The 9,194-nt window shown below is 51.5% G+C and overlaps 1 pseudogene; it reads right to left on the reverse strand.

Moving 5' to 3' along the window:
• Positions 1–2,250: 2,250 nt before the first annotated feature.
• On the reverse strand, positions 2,251–5,787 carry LOC101520606 (transcription elongation regulator 1-like; annotated as a pseudogene).
• Positions 5,788–9,194: the final 3,407 nt, after the last annotated feature.

Consider the following 9,194-nt stretch of genomic DNA (forward strand, 5'->3'; position numbering starts at 1 on the left):
AATTTACACAGAGAAGAGACAAAGATCCTCCATCCTCTGGTTCACTTCCCAAGTGGCCACAACAGCCGGAGCTGAGCTGATCCAAAGCCAGGAGCCAGGAGCTTCTTCCAGGTCTCCAAGTGGAGGCAGCTGGGACACGAACTGGTGCCTTTGCCCTCCCAGTGTGTGCAGAACAGGCAGCTAGAATCAGGACTGGTGGCAGGACTCAGACCCAGGCACTGCAGAACAGGGTGTGGGTGTGTAAACGTGGCACCCTAACCCCTGTGCACCCGACACCTGCCCCCGGCCCGTGTTCACACTCAGGCTATTGTTCTTTAGTTGAAAGAAAAAAAAGTTCCAGGATCGCATCCAAGACGAAGCTGCTGTCTCTTCTATCTCACTTAATGTGAAGTGGCTCTCCAGTGTGTGACCTTGACATTTCTGAGGAGGACAGCGGAAGGGGTGTGGGTAGGACAGAGCCGATTCTGTGGCCTTTCTCTGCGTCCTTGCCTGCTGGCGTCACAAGGGCTCCTGCGTTTATCCACACACTTCCCCAACTTGGTTTTTGCCCCTTGCAGAGGGCCCTGGTTTCCTTCCACGGGAGGTGCCGCACAGGATGGACAGGTGTCGCTGTCCCGCAGCGATGGACTTGGTGCACGGAGCCGATAATAACACACGTGGACCCTGACTGATGGTCAAAAGCCGAGGTTTATTAGTAGCATCAGACTTTATACTCTGAGGGTCATAAAGGATAAGGGAGGAAGTGCTGAGCTTATCAACAAAACCATTAATGCTTGTTTGGAACTCCTTTTGTCTTGTATATTCCACCAGGTGTTCTCATATACATATGCAGATGATATCCAATAAGGTATACAAAAGGTAGCCATTTGGTTATTCTCCTCCAAATATTATCCAACCAACTGTAATCCTGTGCTCACTGACCTTTTAGGGTCACAATGTCCTCCTACAGACAGGTGCATTTTGACATCAGGCTGATGATCGTGATAAGGTGGGGGTTGGCAGCAGGTGGACACTGCCTGCTGAGGGTCCTCCCACTCCCCCTGGAGACCCCTGGGTCTGGGACAATGTCAGGATCAGGCTGGTCTCCAGCAGCCAAAGCCACACAACGGTTGAATGGGGACAGGGCTGGTCTGGCAGTGAAGGTGCCAGTCAGCATGCCAGCATTGCACGGTGGAGGGCCTGGGTTTCACACCTACCTCCTGCCACTGACTCCAGGTCCCCCTGAGGCCAACCCTGTGAGGCAGCAGGGAACAGAGTGCTACCACCACGTGGGCATCGGGATCCAGTTCTTACGCCCCAGGCTATTTGGGGAGTAAACCGGTGGCTGGGTTTCTCCCCGTTTCTGTCTTTCAAGTCAATACATGAACAGGACCAACAGAAACACCCTGTTCAGCTCTTTTTAAAAAAAATATATATGAAGGGTTTTTTTAAATTATAGTTCAAATACGTAAACTGAACATTTAAACATCTTAAACTTTAGAAACAGAAGTTTAACATTCAAGCAGGAGTATATTTTATACAGCGAACATCCATAAAGGTAATTTGTTGTCTAATCCAGAATATAAAGATAAAGATCACCTAACGATGAATAAAATGTTTAAGCAGAGGTTCTATTCTGGCCAACAGGCTAGTTCTGACCGTGGTTCCATTCCTGAGCAGAAGTGACTAGAGAAGTCTCTTAGGCTCAACAGCAAGCCTTGGCCTGTAATTCCGAGGGAATAATCAAAGCGCATTAAGTGAACAAATAGAACTAAATTGTGCTTTAGAGACAAAGGTAAAAGTATGTGATAATAATTAGCCTTTGGAAGACAAGAACTCCATTTTCAGCGTTTTCTTTTACCCGCTTTACAAAGCTAAATGAAGACAAAAGAAACCTCAGCTTGGGTTTGCCTGGGGTCTGTGGTGTCTGCACCTTGCAAGTTCACACCGCAAATGCTCTTGTCTTGCCAGTATAACACTGCTAGCAGACCGTCACCGGGTCACTGATTCCACACCTCATAAAAGGATGATTCTTCGCTTCAAGATTGTAAATTTTCTAGAGAGCCTCTATCTGAGTATGTATGTTGTCATGCCGCACAAACACATAAATATTTCCAAAGTGTTCTATTCAGAAACTGCTCATGCATGCTCTCCTTCTGTTTGTCTGATGGTTTTGCGATAGGTTGACTAACGCTTACATGTAAAAACCCTAAAAGTGGCTCATGCAAGCGTTCTGAGTTCACAGACACCCCTGTGAACGAGTATTCAGAATTACTCCGGGGAGCGTCTCATGGGCTCTGATGCTGTGGGAGGTGGGGGTGGACCCGGCGACCTGGGTCAGGAACACATCCCACAACGTGTCGACGCCTCTCTTCTGCCACATGATTCAGTGCTAGATACCGCCTGTCATTCTGCAAAATGCTTTCTACATCTTTGAGGTGTTGATCAGATTCTCGGATGAGCTTTTTGGATCTGGAAGCTATAACTCTGGTCTCTTCCAGAGCGTCCTGAAGTCAGCTTCGGTGGTGATGTATTTGTCTCTGATGTATTCTTCAAACTGTTTTGGCTTGTTTTTCTGTCCCTGGAGGAGCACTTCATGCACTGAGGCTCTTCCTTAACGGTTTTCTTTACGTCTTTCTAAGGAGATGTTGTAGCCGCAGGCTGTTTCATCCAGAAGCTGCTTCACGCGCTCTCTCTTCTTTGTGGGAAGTGCTTCAATGTGTTCATGAGAAAGTTCGCTTCCCTTCTCTTTCCTACAGGGATCCAGACCCCCAGCGGTGGTTCTCTCGGAGGGTCCTCCGAGTGTCCGGCCATGACACGGCTGGAGAACGTACCACCGTGCTGGACAGGCCAGCCTCGACATGCTGAGCAGCTTCTTCTCGCTTGTGTTGCTCCCTCCCCCTATCCATTTTTTTTTTTTAAGATTTATTCATTTTTTATTACAGCCAGATATACACAGAGGAGGAGAGACAGAGAGGAAGATCTTCTGTCCGATGATTCACTCCCCAAGTGAGCCGCAACAGGCCGATGCGCGCCGATCCGAAGCCGGGAACCAGGAACCTCTTCCGGGTCTCCCACATGGGTGCAGGGTCCCAATGCATTGGGCCGTCCTCGACTGCTTTCCCAGGCCACAAGCAGGGAGCTAGATGGGAAGTGGAGCTGCCGGGATTAGAACCGGTGCCCATCTGGGATCCCGGGCGATCAAGGCGAGGACTTTAGCCGCTAGGCCACGCGGCCGGGCCCTATCCATTTCTTTTGTTTCTTCTGAACAAGCTCTTTAACCCTCCTTTCCTGTACTCCAAGGCTCACCTCAATGCGGGCCCGCCTTTCAAGCCCCTTTCCTTTGCTGAGTCTAATTTCTTGGCTATGTTTTCAATATACTGCTTGAAAAGGTCTTCTCCCAATGCCGAGCTGTCTACAGCTTTCTGACACGGGTCACTGTCCACTTTACCCTTGACTTCGCTCCACGGGACTGACTGCAAGGGACGATTACACAAGAGTTCAAAGAGATCGATTTAATCTTCTCACCTCTGGTCTTCGAATCTTCTTTCTCCTTTCTTCCTTGCAGCTGCCACAAACTCATTAAACAAGGCTTCTTGATCTTTTGTCTTTTGCTTGGAATCTCACGTCTCCAGCATCTTTGGCTGCAAATTCACTAACAGTAGCTCTTGGGTGGAACTTGGCTTCCTCCATCATTCTTTTTGAAATCTACCTTGGCTTGCACTGTTTTGTTTTCTTTTCCCTGTGTTCTTCTGCCCTGGTCTTTACATGCTGATCAAACACCTGTTTTCTTTCTTTAGGACTGAGAAGTATCAAGGATCAGAAGCAATCAAACGCAACTCCTTCCCCCACGTTGAAGAGCTGCTGCATTTGGGCTCCGGAGGGACAAAGGCCCTTTCTTGGGCAGCTTTAGTCTCAGCTCCCATGGCAGCTTCTTTTTCTGAATCAAGGTTTTATTATCATCTCTCTCTCTCTCTTTTTGGCTTTAACAGGCTCATCTTCATTAATTTCTTCCGTTTCTTCCTGCTCTTCTTTGACTGCGCTAGTGGAGATCTGCCACTCTCGGATGGACAGAATCGCTGGGGTGGGGGTCTGGGTTTCTTCATGTCTCACATTCCTTTTTTTTATGAGGGTGCTCCTGAATAATTTTGTCAACATCCGCCCTTGCAATCAAATCATCAGGTCCATCCCACATAGAAAGACGAGTGGTGGGAGTATAAAAGACTCGCTCATCACCGGTCCCAACAACGCACCATGGAGTACCAGGAGCAGGAGCGGCTGCTGCTTGGGCCTCCTGGGCAGCCTTTCGTCAGCTGTCTCCTCCTCTCTCCATCAGCACAGGTTTTTTTTTTTTTTTTAAGATTTATTTATTTTTATTACAAAGGCAGATATATAGAGAGGAGGAGAGACAGAGAGGAAGATCTTCCGTCCGATGATTCACTCCCCAAGTGAGCATAACAGTTGGAGCTGAGCCGATCTGAAGCCAGGAGCCAGAAACTTCCTCCACATGGGTGCAGGGCCCCAAGGCTTTGGGCCGTCCTCGACTGCTTTCCCAGGCCACAAGCAGGGAGCTGGATGGAAAGCAGGACTGCAGGGATTAGAACCGGCGTCCATATGGGATCCCGGCGCGTTCGAGGCGAGGACTTTAGCTGCTAGGCCATCACACCAGGGCCCTTCAGAGGGTTCTTGAATCATCTCTTCCAACTTTTCTTTTTCCTTTAGTTCTGTGGTTTTCCCAGGTTGCTCCTAACATTCTGTGTTATGTTTTATATTCTGTCTGCTGTTTTATATTCAGTCCAATCAGAAACTGCCGTTGCAGGCCTGACATGGTAGCGCAATGGTTAAAGCCTTGGGACCCTGCTCCCATGTGGGAGACCTGGAAGAGGCTCCGGGCTTTTAGCTTCAGATGGGCTCAGCTCCGGCCATTGTGACTGCTTGGGGAGTGAATCAACGGACAGAAGATCTTCCTCTCCTCTCTGTATATCTGCCTTTCCAATAAAACAAATATTAAAAAAAAAAAATAGACAGCAGGGCCACGCAAGTATCTTGAGTGCCCAGGAATGAATTGTTGGTATAGCATAGACCTAGCTTGATGATGTCTGTAACTGAAGTGGCGGTTGTTGTGGTAGAGGATGGGTGGATGAGGACATTGAAATGGACGCTGCAGGTGCCGGACTGCTGGTTGCAGGGTTGGAAGCTCCCACTGCCTGTGCCTGCGTCTGGACTTGAACCTGTGTCTGGGCTGTGAGCATAGGTGTCAACTCTGACTGCTGAATAACCTTAACTTGATTTGGCTCGGTCCATGCAGATTCACGTGTCCAAGCATTATAATAATAAACCTTTCCATCTGGAGTTTTGATTTCAATCCATATCTTCTCAGTAGGAGGCAGTGCTGGAGTGCCAGGAGCAGTCACGGGAAGCATTCCTGGAGGGAGCATCGTATCTGGAGGAGCAGGCATGTTCCCCAAGGGTAAAGACATGAAAGGTGGTCTCTCAGCTCCCCCGTTGAATCGCTCAGTGTCCCCTGTCCCTGCCACACTCCTCATTACAGACGGTCCAGTGCATCCGACCTTGTCCATTTCAGTGGTTTCAGGAGTGGTTTACTCATAATCCCTACTTCTTTTTTTTTTTTTAACGAGAGGTTTTATTTTAGTTTTATTTTATGACCTGGGAGTTCCATTTTCTCCTCATTTCCGTGTTTACCCCAGCCCACAGCAGTGCAAACACAGGTTTCAGCACTGGCCAGCTATGGAGGAAGTGCCCGAGGCTGGGTGCAGACAGCAGGCCAAGCACCTGCTCCTCCGTCATCGTCGCAGGCATAGTCCTGCCCGCAGGGGTGACCACCCGCCCCAGGAATGGCCACTCTCGCAGTGGTTGCTGTCCCCCTGACTTCAGGAATCTTCTTGGGGTCTGAATTCTCACCATGACTGTATCCTGGGACTGGGGCCTGGAAGACTCCCCGGGAACATGAGCCTGCACGGGAAGGCAGAGCAGGGCGCCGGTGTCCAAACACACCAAATGCTGAGAGGAGGGCTTAGGGACCCAGCTGTAAGTCCTGGAGGAGGAGGAGGACTGGGGGCAGTATGGTCCAGCCAGGCATCTCAGAGCAAGCGTGTGGCTGACTGGTGGACCCAGCAGTCCTGTGTGCTCCAGTTGCCACTTGCTAGCTGTGCAGGCCAACTCCACTAGCCCTTGGTTGCCTCTTGCCCAGGTTCACCGAGGCATCAGTCGGCTGTCTGCCACCTGACTCACCTCTGTCCACCACCTCTGGGGAGCCCACCCTGGGTGCTGGGTCAGTGGAAGGGCATCAATGGTTTGGCCTTGTGGTGCCCACAGCCCCGCTCCTGTCAGCTCCCTAGCCACTCCGAGGGAGGAAGTGGATGCAGTCAGGAAAGGGAGGGGTAGATGTAAAAGTGAAGATTACGTGACATTATTGTTAAAGGTATACAGCGGCACAAGCGAAAACAGCAGAAGAGCTATTGTCCAAGTTCACCATTGTTTCGAGGCCGTTTACTAACAGGAACCATGTGACTTGACTTGCCTTGCTTTTGCCTCTGTTAAATGCTTTTGCTAATAGAGTTGGTTAAGAAGGGCCCACAAAACTGGGGGCAAAGAGTGACACCCACAGGCACTAGTGTGGGCTCAATAGTGGGGCTGGTTGGGTTGAACTAGGCTTCAATGCCCATTGACATATACGAGAGATGAATGGGATGTGGAACAAACCGGACCAGTCTGCTGTACATACTGGCTAGCACAGGTACCAGGGCAGGGGCGGGCCTGGTGGGGGTTATTGGGCATCACTCTGATGAGGCTACAGCTCCCACTGGTTTACATGCAGGTCAAGTGTGTGGTGGGCAGGATCGGGCTGAGCTGCAGCACCGTTAGTTTGCATAGAAGACAGGGCTGGAGACAGAACTGACCCAGCATTTGCAACCATGTGTGCCTGCAGGCCGATTTGGGTGACAGAATGTGCCAGACTCCGTATTGGCAAGCACACACATGAGTCAGGAATGGAATGGCCTCAGATGAGGTTTATTTGGGGATCCCCTCAACTGAACTTCTGGACTCAGAACTCCAATCATGAGGAGAGTTGCAGTTTCCATGGTCTGACACCATGGAGCGCATGTGTCAAAGCTGAGCCTCCCCAGTGGCTGAGACAGAGCAGTGGACCGCATAACCATATGCAGACTGGAGTCTGCAGAAGACATCTGGTACCACAGCAGAGGACAGAGGACGGAACAAATCAATCAACTACCACAGCCAAGTGTTGACAGAGATTATTTAGGCAAATGGAAGAGACTCTAAGGAGAACTATGTCATCCAATGGACCCTGGAGGGATTTTACCTTGCTTGGAGCGGCGAGATTGACAGCATCAGAACTGCTGAACTATCAGGGTTGGACCAGGCTGAAGCCAGGAGCAAAGAGCTTCTTCTGGGTCTTCCATGTAAGTGCAGGGGCCCAAGTACCTGGGCCATTCTCTGCTAGTTTCCCAGGTGCACTAGCAGGGAGCTGTGCTGGAAGTGGAGCAGTTGGGATTCCTACCAGCACCCATATGTTGCCATAGGCGGAAGCTTACCGCACTACACCATGGCCCCAGCCCTGGGAGTATTCTGTTGGTAAATAGTTACACAAAGCAAGGTGTAGGATACGGACTTGGGCTCTGCTGTCCACGCAGGAGAACAGATGGAATCCTTGGGTCTGGGTCTGGCCTGGCCCAGCCCCCGCTGGCACAGCCATTTGGAGAGTGAGCTGGCGGCTAGATCACACTCTCTGGGTCTCCTTCTCTCTCTTTCAAATAAACAGATCTTACATCCTGTGTGGTCTGGGTGGACACGACCTCCCTGATGGCACCCCATAGTGGCACACCCTTCTCCACTGTCACTATGACACCCAGGAGCCTTCAGCCCCTGCTCATACCTCAGGGGACACTGACCAGGGTGACAGAGAGGTGGGATGGGTCAGCATACTGTCAAAACATGCCAGGTCACCTGCTTCTCCCTGGACACCACCAGCAAGCAGGCCACCAGGTCCAGGGGGTGACAGGGCAGGCACCTGAGAAAGCTGGCTTCTGGAAAGATCCAGGTCCTGGGCCACACACAGTGGGGGGAGGGGCAGCATTCAGACACATCTTTGCCATCCTGGGTTATGTTGGCTTGAGTTTCTTGTGGTGGCTCATAGGCAATATCCCAATTTCTGGTCCCAGGGCTTCCCTGGGTGTCGGGGGGTCCCCTCCGGGCCTGGGGTACTCAGTGGAGAGCTGGTGGCTCACTCCCCTCTGGCTGCTGCAAGAAAGTGCCAGACACAATGCGGTGCACGGCCTGGCCCCCACCCAGAGAGCCCGTGCTGGAGGGCTTTAACTTAGGAGCTTAAGTCATTATATTGTATTTATTCGTTTTTATTTGAAAAGCAGAGAGGCAGAGTGTCACCGGAGCCTGCGGTGGCCTCGCTCTGGGAGCCTCAGGGAGGACAGGCACCTCGCACTCCATGGTGCAAAGCTGCCGCAGGCTTTGAAGAAACCAGAAGGTTTCTTGTCTGTTTTTTCCTAGGGAAAAGTCAGTTGGCTGACACAGGTTTGCTGTGTGGGACGGTCACTGCTCGCTGCCTTTGGCCTCCTGGGGGGGGTGGGGTCACATTCCAGCAAATGTTCCATCAGTAATTAACCTGCCAGGGGCTCTCTGGGAAGGGCGGCGGCTGCAGCTTGCGGTGTACAGCTGCCCGCCCTCTTCCTGTCTGCCCAGCCCTGCAGGTGCCCTTGGTCTTGGGAGGCACTGCGTCTATTCCCCTCTGTGTCTGCTGGTCAGCTGCCTTCCCGATCCTGGTCACCTCTTGGGGTGTCAGGCAAGCACAGGCAAAGTAATCTTCCTGCCACCCACAAAACCCCTTTCCTGGGGGTGGCGGCAGCGTGAGCAGATGGCAGGGCAGCCCTGGAGTTCCCTAGGTGCTAGGGGGGCCCGGGTGGTCTGGCGCCTGAGCCCTTCTCCCACTGCGTTCTGATCATCCCGGAGCCCTCACTGGCTGTGTTGGAAACCTGAATGGAGACACAGCTGCCTCGCCCATGTGGCCCTCGTGGCCCTGAGGGGGTCTAATCCCTCATGGGCCCCCAGCGTGCAGAGGTGATCTCAGGATCCAGCAAAGGGGAGACTCCATTCAATGAGTGGATTCTCAAGCCACAGCTTGGATTTCATGTCATACTGCTTTGGCATGGCATCTGTGA

This window comes from Ochotona princeps, chromosome 17, assembly GCF_030435755.1.
Source record: "Ochotona princeps isolate mOchPri1 chromosome 17, mOchPri1.hap1, whole genome shotgun sequence".
Classification (NCBI taxonomy): Eukaryota; Metazoa; Chordata; class Mammalia; order Lagomorpha; family Ochotonidae; genus Ochotona; species Ochotona princeps.